This window comes from Enhydra lutris, unplaced genomic scaffold (assembly GCF_002288905.1).
Source record: "Enhydra lutris kenyoni isolate GAN:26980312 unplaced genomic scaffold, ASM228890v2 scaffoldscaffold3, whole genome shotgun sequence".
Classification (NCBI taxonomy): Eukaryota; Metazoa; Chordata; class Mammalia; order Carnivora; family Mustelidae; genus Enhydra; species Enhydra lutris.
In genome coordinates, this window is record NW_019154087.1 from 74,701,075 (window position 1) to 74,713,557 (window position 12,483).

The following is a 12,483-nucleotide window of genomic DNA, read 5'->3' on the forward strand; positions in this document are numbered from 1 at the left end:
GGGAATGTGGGAGGGTCACCCCATCCCCCAAAACCAAGACTGCCTGTGCCCATATCCCCTCCTTCTCTCTGACGTCTTCCAGATGCTTGGACCAGGGTTTTTTTCACAGCCCCCAGACAGGGTGCTAAGTCTTTGGAGTGGAGGAGTTGGGGGTGGAGGGGATGGGCACGCCAGGGAAGGGGTGTCTTAGACAAGTGCTCCCCTTCCTGGCCTCGGTTTACTGATCTAAAAAAAATGAGCAGTGAAAGAGTGGGACCAGATGATCTCCCAGGGCCTGCCAGGGATGCATCACAGGTGAGCTCTGAGGACATGTGATCGTTCTCATATTCAGGACCCCAGTGGGAATGTTCCGTCAGGATTTCCCCTCTACCATGTAGCCCTGCCCCTCTCTGGGGGAGAAGGAAAGGGAAGGGGCATTTGTGAATCTCCTAATAAGTATCGCAGGTTATTGGCCATGTGTGGCCAAGGTCCTGGGTGACAGGCAGGTGTCCCTCCCATGTAGGACAGACAGGGAACCGCTGCACCATCCCAGCATGGGCTCCACAACTGGATGGTGGAACAACAAGGAGCTGGCCCATGGCTGCTGGACAGCAAGTTCAAGCTTTCCACTAGGGAGACACGGAACCAGCAACAGAGCCTCTGTCCGAGGGTGGCGTAGGACACAGTCATTCTGGTGTACTGACCCTGCTCTGTCAGAGAGGAACAAGCAGCAAAGAAAGTGGGATTAGGTGGAGGGCACGGGCTCAGGATTCAAATGCTGGCTCTGTTATTTGCCAATTGTAGGAACTTGGATGAATTACTCCAACTCTGTGTCCCTGCTACCCTTCTTCAACATGGAGAAGAGAGTCAGCATCACGGGCTCGGAGGCGAGATCAGAGAGATAACAGCCATGGTGGACACGCCTCCCAGGTGCCCATGGCTCACTTACATCTGAATTTTTCAGAAGCTGTCTCTAAGCCACAGTGAAGGGGAGGATGAAAGGTACCATCTAAGATAGCCAGCGGTCTCTGAGGCTGAGCCCGGGCCAGAAAGGTTAGTAGGGCCAGGAAGAAAGTGATGTTCAGGATCTAGTTAGGATCAGGAACATGAATCACATCCCAAGGGCCACAGCCAACAGGACAGAACCACATGTGTGACCTTGACTGTCCCCTGGGAATGTATAATGTGCCCTCTAAAACACTAAGCCTGAATTAGCAAGGTTGAGAGAGCAGGGTTGATATACTGTGTGGTCCCTGTGGTCCTCAGGCACAGCCAGCAGCCTAGCTGGGCTGCTAGGCACTCTCTCCTCTCTGTTGCCATCACCACCCCCAGCCTCATCCCCACTAGCACCCCTCTTGCCTCAATCACAGCAAGAGCCTCCTAATTGGCCTCTCAGTGTCCACTCTTGCCCCAGAACACAGCAGTTTTTTGAAAATCGTAAATGCAATCATGTCATTCCCCTGTTTCTTCCAACCCTCCCATGGCCTCCCATAATGCTTAGAATAAGATCCAAACTGCTCTCATGGCTCATGGAACCCTGTCTGCCTCTCTAACCCCATCTCCCACTCTCTCCCCGCTCCTTTCTTGTGTCTTCTCGGTCTCTTGAAGAGCCCATAAGCTTGTCTACTGTTCACACCATCTCCCCAGTGCCAATGGAATGTAGAAGGAAGACTCCTGTCTTTGGAGGCTGAGGGGTCCTTGTGGGACAGCACTGTCACAACACTGTGAAGGCATCCCGCACCCATTTCTGCAGGAAGTTCAGGAACAGCATCATCAAGCCAGTCACAGAGAGGGGCTCAGTATCTCCCCCCTCTGGCAGTAATGGGAGGAGCAGGGAGTCACTTAAGACCTTATATTGATGTTACAGATTACGCTTTAGAAGCAAAGATTCAAAAAGCATGCATTTATAAAAATAGCTTAAAACAGTAAGGAGATATCGGGAGGGAGACAAACCGTAACAGACTCTTAGTCTCACAAAACAAACTGAGGGCTGCTGGGGGGTGGGGTGGGAGGGATAGGGTGGCTGGGTGATGAGCATTGGGGAGGGTATGTGCTATGGTGAATGCTATGAAGTATGTAAGCCTAATGATTCACAGACCTGTACCCCTGGGGCTAATAATACATTATATGTTAATAAAAATAATTAAAAAAAACCCAAAACAGTAAAGAGATGCTCCTCTCCAATTTCAAATGGCAGGCCTCTCTCCAGAGTGCTAATCATGTACCAGACCCACCGATGAACAAATGCTCCAGGGGACTCCGGGCCCGTGCAGTGGGACACAGAGCAGCCCTACTGAACCACTGGTGTGACTTATGACAAACACCTTGGCAACGAGGAGCACGATCCCAAACCAGATGAGTAATACTGTGTCTATCTCTCTGGATCCCTAAGAGCCTTTGCGCTACAGTATCTCTGAAGACACCCACCCAGCTTCCCTGGGGTAGACACCATATTTCCCTCCTGACATTTGCCCTGCAATGAGCAGAGCAACAAACCTGCTGGAAACTAAAGCAGGCAAAGCTGGGGATGAGGGCCAAGGGCAGGGCAGCTCCATGGGGGGGGCTGGTGTGGGGGCAGCAGGTGCATCTGGTTAGCCTGCTGCTGGAGTCCTGCAAGGTCTTGGGGGGCACATCTGGTCATTGCCATTTAACTCACTGGTAAACTGAGGCTCTGGAGTGAAACAGAGCACTGAATTGTGGTTCTGTTTCAGGTTCTGTGACTTATGGGCTGTCTGTGTCCCACGAGTCATCTTCTGCAAATCAAGGGACCGAGGGAGGCTGGGAAAAGGGCAGGGATGTTGTCAGAAACCTACAAGGTCACTGAGAGAAAGAGAGACAGAGAGTGAGACAGAAAGACACAGAGATACAGAGACAGAGTGAGACAGAGAGATACAGAGACAAGGAGACAGACTGAGACAGAGAGACAGAGATACAAAGAGACAGATACAGAGACAAAGAGACAGAGAGAGATACAGAGACAGAGAATGAGACAGAGAAACAGAGAAAAAGATACAGAGACAGGCAGGGAGAAACACCTACACATAGAGAAGAGACACAGAAAAAGAGACAGAGAGAGAGATGTGGGAGGGAACAGAAAGAGAGAGAAAGGAGAGGAAAGCAGTGTCACAATTTGGGGTCTGAGGGAGAGGATCAACTGGAAGAAATCATGGCAAAGATAAATTTGGGGAGGGGAGGGCTTGCTGTAAGGAGATAGGGTCACAGGTAGTCTGGGAGGGGTATGGGGGAGCATCCAGGGTGGAGAGAAGGGTCAATTTGGCCAGATCTGATGGTGGCCTGGGAAGGCAGAGCACTGGAGGACAAAGGTGCGCTGGCTGAGGTCGAAGCTTCGGGTCCAGAAGCTCCGCACGCACCCTGAACAGCCATGTGCCCAGTGGAGCCTTGGTGCCTTGGGTCTCACAGGTCAGATGCGGGCTCCATGACCCACAACTGAACTCTATTCACATGAGGCAGCTGCAACACACAATACTATGGGCCACAGACTCCCACAAGGACCAGATCACAAATTTATACTCCTTCAGGGGTACACTCAGACCACAGACTCTGCTTCTCCCAGCCTCACAAGGTGGCCCACGGTGGAGGAATGCTTTGTGGCAGAGCCAAACCTACTTGTCCAGGGCCCAAGCCAAGGTAACATCAGTATTCAGATTCACCTAAGTCTGCACTGCCAGGGCAAAGGGAACACTTAATCTGCCCTCTCCACCCCATTTTCCCCAAGTTGCCAGCCCCTGTGCCTGTCATGGCCATGGAAATGGAAGGCAATGAGCCCAGAACACACTGACTCAACTATAACGTCTGTCAGAGAAACCAACCTAGAATTTCTTCTGTGAGCGGATATCGCAAGATATGCGAAGAAACGAGGGTCGGAGTGAGCAAAGCCAGAGCCTCTACCGCCATGCCGATGAGCAAATAGATGCTGGCAGTCTAGAGTGCACCAGGATTAAGTCTAAAACCAAATTTGGAAATCATGCCTCCTGAGACCCCAGCTCAACCAGCCTCCTACCTTGTAGTGGGAGCGACATCACAGAATCCAGTTCAGGATTTCGCAATGAAGTGCCTTCTACCTAATTCCACACTCTCTGGCTCCTGCACTCTCCTCCTCTATCCCTGAGTCTTGAGCTCCCAGGAGGCCACTGAGGGTGCATGTAAAATCCTGAGTGAGTCTAGGTGACCTTTGAGGCAGCCCAGCCAGCTGTGTCCGCCTTAGCTCCTGTGCAAAGCGTGGCCACAAGGTGGCGCCAGACCCTAAGCGAAACGGGAAAGCCGCTCTGCGAGGTGATCTCATCCCCAGCAGGCAGCCTCCTAAGGCCTGCACCCTTCCATCAGCGACACTGGGGTGCAGGTGGCAGGGGAGGCCCAGGGCAGGGCCAGATGTGCTGAGTCCCCACAAGATAGGCTGCTGCTCCTCCAAAACCCTCATCTTTCCCCCTTCCCTGGCAGGTTCCGAAAGCCCACCATCCCCTGGACATTAGTTTAGGAGATAAGATGTTCCGCTCTCTTCCTGGATTTGCATCCACATCTTATGACACCTGTCACGACATCACCATTGGATGGTGAGATGCATGGGTCTAAAAGCAGGGAGGCTCATGTCATCGTAGAGCGAGGGCTCAGGAAGGCCGGCCTGGTCTGTAGTCTGTAGGGCCACATGGCCGTGGACCAGTCACTCCCCAGTCTGGGCCTTCTTGATTCACCATCACAGAGGGCAGACTGGAGGACCCGAACCTGCCAGCGTTTTTACAACTTCGTCCTTCCTCAAGTAAGTGGCTTCGTTGAGTCTGAAATCTGGCCCAGCCTCTTCACCAATAATACTAGCTGATGTCGGTATGGCATCCATGTGCCAAGCACTGTTCTGAGAATTTCGTACTTGGGAATCCATTCAATCCTCATAGTAGCCTCTTCAATATTACCCCCATTTTCCAGATGGCGAACGAATCTGTGCTTAACGAATATTCCTCAGTTCTGAGCCCATTTTTCTGCTGGCTGTGTTACCTTAGGGGACATCTCCTAACCTCTTGGAGTCTTGGGGCCTCAGTTTCTGTATCTTTGAATTGCCTGGCCCAGAGTGGGACCCCAGGAGATGCTGAACAAATGAATGTATGCAATCATGCCCTCTCTGAGGGTCACAGGTGCTCAAACGCCTGTGAGACTATTTGGGAGAACAGAAGGCTCAGAGGAAAGCTGTTGCTGCCTCCTGAGGTACTCTCCTCTCATCTTGCCTTCAGCCTACTCTGCCTACTCCCTTCCCCAGGTTTGTCTCTTCCTCTTACTTTGTAAACCATGGAATTGTTTAAAGCTCCTCATATCTGCCTCCAGAAGAAACTTCTAGTTCTCTAAACACATTCTCACCCTTATACCAGCCCCTTGAAGGAAGATGCTTTATCTTCTTCCTCCCATTGGCTCATCTGAGGCTCAGAGAGGTAGAGTGATTCCCCAAAAGGCACACAGCCAATCCTAGTTCAGGCAAAGCAAAGAAGGTCTTACCCAAACTATGTTGCCCCATTGGGAGTTAGCTGTAGTTCTGCCTAAAACTGGCCAGGACGGGAAATAAATGATTTCTAAAAGAGGTAGGAGGCTGAACAGACTTGCTGTCTGGGCCTGCAGTCACCTGCGGCTTCTCGTGACACTCTCAGAAACAGTACTTTGAAACCTCTGATTATGAAGAACAACCTTCTCTCAAAGCCCCAACTGGTTTTGTGGGGCCTGAAATTTAAAGAATCTTCTTTCAGAATAATAAAGTCTACCAAACATTTAAAGTAGAAATAGCACCAATTCTGTACTTCTTTTCCCCAAAAAGGAGAGAGAAAAGAACACTTTCCCATTCATTTTAGGAGGTTAGCATTCCTGATATCAAAGCCAGAAAAACACTCTATAAGAAAATAAAACTACAGGCAATATCCCTCTTAAAAACAGATGCAAAAGTCCTCAACAAAATATTAGCCAATCAATTTCAGTAACATACAGAAAGAATGATACACCGTAGCCAGCTGATAACTGGGAATGAATGTAAGGCTGATTCTATGTGCAAAAATCAATCAGTGTGGTCAATGATACTAATAAAGCAAAACACACATTACAGTAATTGATGCAGAAAGAAGGCATTCGACAAAATTCGACATTGATTCATGATTTAAAAGAAAGAAGAAGAAATTCTCAACAAACTCGAAATAAAACTTCCTTAACCTGACAGATGAAGGACACCCACCAAACCCACAGTTAATATCATACTCAAAGATAAAAAGTTGAAATCTTTCCTCTTAAGATCAGAAACAGGCAGAGATGTCTGCTCTTACCACTCCTGCTCGGTATCATACTAGAAGTCCTAGTCAGTAGAATAAGTCAAGAAAAAGACAAACTATATATAGATTGCAAAGAAGGAAGTCAAATTGTCCCTATTTGAAAATGCTTATCATTATCTAGATGGGAAATCCCAAGGAATATGCAAAAAAGCTCACAGAATTAATTAGTAAGTTTAGCAAAGTCTCATGATACAAGGTCAGTATATAAAAATTAAATATATTTCTGTAGACTACTAATGAAAAATTGGAAATAGAAATTTTAATAATATATACCACTTAAATTAGCTCCAAAAAATGAAATACCTAGAAATAAATCTAGTAAGATGTACAAGGTTTGTATGCTGAAGCTATGAAACACTAATAAAAAAATCAAAGAAAATCTAAACGTACATGAGTTGAGAAACTCAATATAGTGATGATACATAATGACAATTCTCTACAAATTAATATATAGGTTTAACAAGGTTTCAGTAAAGGTACTAGCAGGAATTTTTGCAGATATAAACAAGCAGATTCTAAAATTTATATGGGATGGCAAAGGAACTAGAACAGCCAACAGAATTTGCGGGGGGGGGGGAAGCAAAGATAAATTTAAAGAACTCACACTACTTGATTTTAGAACTTACTATAAAGCTACAGTGATTAAGACAGTGTGGTGTTGGCAAGGAGAAGTAAACAGATCAATGGAGCAGATGAGTCCAGAAACAAATCTACCCATATACGGGCAACTGATTTTTGATCCAAGGTGCACAGGTAATTCAATGGAGAGAAGATAGTCTTTTCAACAAATGATTTGGGCACAATTAATCCTTCCCATGCAACCGCTAACTTAAAATGTATCAGAGATTCAAAGCTGAAACTATAAAACCTTCAGGAGAAAATCATGATCTCGCATTTGTGAAGAGCTCTTAGAAATAGGACAGCAAAAAGATGATCCGTAAAAGGAAAAAAATCGAATTGGATTTCATCAAAATTAAAAACTTGCGCTCTGTGAATGACATTAAGAGAATGAAAACACAAGCTGTGGAACGGAGGAAAATATTTGCAAATCACATATCCCACGAAGACAACGAAGAACTTGTACCCAGAATAGGTACAGAACACTCAAAATTGCCTACGCACTAGAAGGAGGGCAGAGGAGTCCAAGCAAAGGAGGAGCAACAGGCCTCCCTGCCTTCCTCCCCTGGACCTGGCCCCAAGCACCGCTGAGGACCAGACTCTGCTGATGGCCCCCCAGGTGGGAGAAGGAATGGCTGAAGGGCAATGATACGTTCCCAGGGGCTGCCCTGAACCTGGTAAGGGGATCAGTGTGTAGGAGCTGCAGGGATATACGTCAGAGTCATCCCCACTGTCCTACCCAGAGGCTGGGCACAAGCTGCTGAGGGGGCTGCTGGGGTGAGGCCAGGGACCTGACTGTGGACTCAGGTATCCATCTTAGCACTCTCCAGCTTCTTCAGGGACCCAATTCTTGAGCTCTTCTGTTCCACCCAGGGAGTGCTGCTCACTTCAGAGGGTGATGCCTCAGGCCCCCGTCTGGCCTTGGTCCCTAAAGTTTCCCTTAGGAAGGGAAGGCAGAACCCAAGACTAGGGTGACATACTGAAGCAGGAGGTACAGACAGGTCTTGCTGGCACATGGGCAGGACTCTGACAGCAAGTTCCAAACACCCCTAGGCCTGCCTTCCTCCTCTGCACACACATCTCCTGGCTCAGGGCCAGCTGGTGTCACTGTGATAAGGTTGCTCCTCCAGAGCCCACATGGCTGTCAGGGAAGGACTGTGGCCCCAGGAAGCCACTAGGAATCTGTGGGGTGCAGGCCAGGGGGAGCCTACCGCTGCCCCTGCATTTCACTTGCAGCCCACAGGTGCAGAGCCAGCCCCGGTGGGAAAGGGAGGCCAGCTAGGGGCAGGGGTGGAGAGTGGCGGGGGACCTCTTCCTTCTTGCCTCAGGGGCATCTGCAGACGCAGTCTGATGGCAGAGCTGAAACAAATCACACAACAGAGCTCCTGCCTTCCCCGTGGGGCTCCTGGCATCCCACCCGAGGAGCACCTCTTGGTTCACAGCAGAAGCACTTACCCAGGACACACAGGACTTGACACAGAGACCACCACAGGAGGTGTCACCCACATCCCTCTTGGCCATAAGCTGATGAACCTATCACCGGTCAGCAAATCACCTCCCTTCCTAGCTGGCAGGGGCCCCAGGCTCCATCCAAGCAACTGGAAGGGCAATCTCTTCCCTTCAGCCAGCGCAGAGATACAATTGGTTCCTCACAGTGGGCTGTCCTCTTGGGCCCTGGACCATCGTGCAATCGGCTCAGGACAAATGGGATGCCAAGGCTGAGGTCATGCGAGGACACAGCCCTGTGTCCGGCTGCCAAGCTGCCAGGAGGTCCACAGGGCTGGGCCACCAGACCAGGCTCCTCACACACCAGGGGAGGGGGTGGTAGAGGTTCAGTTGCTCCTGGCGGGGAGCAGACCTCAGTGGGAAAGAGCCCAAGGAGGGGGCTGTTCCTCTTTGCTTTCATGATACGGGAAGACCCCCCTCCCCGAGGACTTGTCCTCCTTCTACCCTATCCTGTGGTTGCTTCTCTGCCTACAGCCTTGCCCCACCAGCTGGACAGCATCCTGCCTTCCTGTCCCTTCTCACCTCACTCCTCCCCCTCAACATCCTCCCCACACCTTTGTCCCCCCAAACACAGCCTCAGCCTTTCACTCCAAATGGCTGTTCATTGCTCCGAAAGTCCCAAACTGCAGAATGTCTCAGGGTCCATACTCGGAGGCAAGAGTAGAGGACAGTGTAACAACAGCACAACAGCTCAGAGTAGTAAACTTAACAGCCACACAGCACCCCCAGGCCTGAGGCTTGACCTGCACCATCTCATCTAACCACGTCACACCCCAACACAAGTAGGCAGGCGCCATTATCTGCCTTCAGAGACAAGGAGGCTGAGTCAGGAACTTGCTGGTGCCACCCGGCCAGTGTTTGCTGACCCCACACATGCCCCCCAGAGCCCTGGGAATCTTTCTTTTAGCCATGACTGCGGGGCTGCTGTGTATGTGCGTGTGGTAGTTAAAACCTGTCACTCCCGTGGGACCCGAAGCCCGGGAGAGTAGGCACTGAGCCTAGCTTTGCACACCTTGCACCCCCAGCCCCTGGCGCAGCCCCTAGTGTGCAGGATGGGCTGGCAGGACATCTGCTGACTGGATGAGGTAGCAGGACCGGGCCTGAATCTCCACCTCCAGGGCTCAGAGCCCCCCCACCTGGGTGGCCACACTATCTGGTGGCTCCTGAGAGCCCCGAGGTGAGGACGTTGGAGAGGCTGGTGGTCTGAGGGTGCTCCGGCAGGACCTTGGCTCACCAAGGAGAACCCCAAAGCCCAGGGGTGGGTCTGGGCCAAGGCCATAGGAGCACTCAGGCCCCCAACAGCCTGTCCAGGGCTGCCTCTGCCCCCGGCAACCAGGCCTACAGGGCACCCATGGCAGTGGCGACACCGGACTCCTTTGTAGCCGAGAAGTATTCCAGCTCTTTCCAGAAAGGCTCGGAAAGCTGACCTCAAACTCAAGGCACACTTCTTCTCTGAAATTAACAGTAATATAGTCATTCACCTGGATAGCTCTTCGCTATTTGAAACAAAAAGTCTTTATATTTTTGTTGCATTTAAGTACAAGTAGCCATGCCTCCAGGACCACCATGATGCACCTCGACCCTTACCTGGGTGGGTGTGGGCCACACACACTCTCTCTCACACACAGGTATGCAACTGCATTCAGACACACACCACCCCCAAGAACCCACTGCACACCAACACCACACACGGACACACATGCACACTGTACTCAGTGTCCTCACACTTAGCACAGAGACATGGTAACTACACACGACATTCACAGGCCCACACAGCCACACCGCACTGATGCAGGGTGTCCCACACAGCACAGAGATACATATGGTCAAAGTGTCATGGACATGTGCGTATTATACACCTCTACGCTCTGGCTGTACAGACACCCATAGGGCACACACTGGATCTCTGAGTCTCTGTGACTCTGGAGGGGGGTGGTCTCCCACCAGTGCTTCCCCCTACCACCACAGTACCACCTGCTCCCAGCCATTCCCTGTCATCAGGGCCTCCTTGGGGAGGACAGGCAGACACGGAGGACAGAAGGGGCTGCTGCGCCACTGTGAGTCTGGGTTCTTGTCTGGCCCATCCTTCTCGGGGTGGAAACACTGCCTCTCGTGCACCCTTCCCATTTCTTATCACATCCCAGGGCTGGAAGGATCCAGGACCGGTGGCCATGCAGTGGCTGTAGAAGAGAGTGGCCCGAAGGAAGGGCAGGGGAAGGAGACTCCACAGGGCTCATGTGGACACCTCACCAGCCTGGGGCTTGTTGCCTGCTGTGAATTGCTGAGCTGGGTCACCAGGGCCACTCAGGAAGGTGTCAGCTGGGGGGCTCCAAGGCTGCTGGGACATAGAAGCTGTGCTCCTACCTGCATGCCTTTGACTCAGCGCCCGGTAGGAGGCCCTGTGGCTGTTCCCTCTGGGCCTGGAGCGAGAGCAAACAGCAGGAATGAGCAAAAGTCCTTCCAGTCCTTCCAGATCATTCACAGACCTTGGGGGGTGAGGGGGTCAGCACCTGAGTCATCACAGACAGGGCCAGGGGACAGCCTAAAAGCCTCTGCCAGGTTATTATTATCACCATTCCCATTTTACAGAGGAGGATTTCCAACCTGACCTAGATTTGGTCACCTGGGTGGCTCCCCCTTTGGCTCCACATCCAAGGATTCAGTCACCTACCACCCCCACCTCTTTACTACCCCCGACCACATCTAATGGTTCTCCATCCCCAGTCCCTCCTGGTGTGTGCCTGTCTCTACGTCCTTGTTGATGCTGTCAGAGAGCCAACAACTGTGGCTCCCTGCTCCTTCTCATGGAGTTCACAGCCCACAGGTAAGAGCAGGAGCCCATGGAGTCCACAGTCCATGTGCCTTATACCATGTCAGGGTCAAATGATTTTCCTCCCCATCCTCCCCTTATAGGGAGTCTCCAATACAGCAATAGCTCCCATTTATTGGGTTTCCCTGGAAGCCAGGCACAATGTTAGCACTCTATACATATTAAGTCATTTGACACAAAAACTTGAAGACTGTCTACAGTGAAGAAATGGAAGCAAGAGAAACCCAGGGACCTAGAGACTGGGATTCACACCAGGCAGCCGGGGTCCAAATAGGCTGCTTCTAACCCTGTACACTATATTCTCCTGTTCGTTAGCTTTCTCTCATTCACCCTCCCTCCCCATCTCATTTATTCCTTTCAACAACCCCATGTTGGATAACCTGTGAGCCCCATTTTACAGATCAGGAAACAGACTCAGAGGGATTAAACAGTATGTCCAAATTAGAAAGCCAAATTTAAGCCTTCATTTGGCTCTGTTGGCTGCCTGTTTTCCCCTCCTCAAGGCCTCTTTCCAGCCCCTACCACAGCTCTGCCTACAGCCCACACTGAGGCAAAGTCACTTATGGAGAGAGATGTCTCCCAGCTAGATTTTAACCCTGTACCCTCAGTGGCCCAAACCCACCACGGCAACATCAATCAGGGGTGCTAAAGTCAATACAGCCTCTGCGCAAATGGAAGACTGGTCTCATTTGGCCAAGAGACGCCTGCAACCCCAACTTCGAATACACGAAATGCACACTACCCAACACAGATAGCCAGAATGGGGTCAGGAGCTCAATGAAAAAGCAGGAAAGACTCGGACTGTACACAAGAGAAAACTTACCAACCAGACTGGCAGGATAATGCTATAATGAGACAGGCTTTCTGCCCCTCTCTGGACAATTCAGGAAGACAAAAGCAAATCAGTTGGGGCTGTGAGATGTCAGATACCCTCAGCTCCCAGAGGATAGTGGCTGCACCTGCCCGGGGCCCTCTCGGCCCTAACATTTCATCACAGGTACAGAACCATGCACCCAACACCCACATGAGCACATACACATGTATCCAAGCACAAGTCCACCTGTGGGCTCCCTCAAAACCACTCAAAATGCCAGGTCCAGTGGCTCGAGGGGACCAGGAGCCTGGCACAGGGGAATATATGTGCCTACACAGACCCAGCTATGGGCCATGGGCTCCCTCTGAGTATGGGTACAGACTCTAGAACCTTCCACTTCCTAGCTGGCCCTGGAAGCCCCT

General features: G+C 50.9%; 1 protein-coding gene across 1 annotated transcript in view; it reads right to left on the reverse strand.

Annotated features, from left to right (window-relative positions):
- The window catches only part of LOC111153800 (XK related 6), a 302,598-nt gene that overhangs the window by 25,968 nt on the left and 264,147 nt on the right, over window positions 1-12,483 (reverse strand). The gene's annotated exons all lie outside the window — the stretch shown is intronic.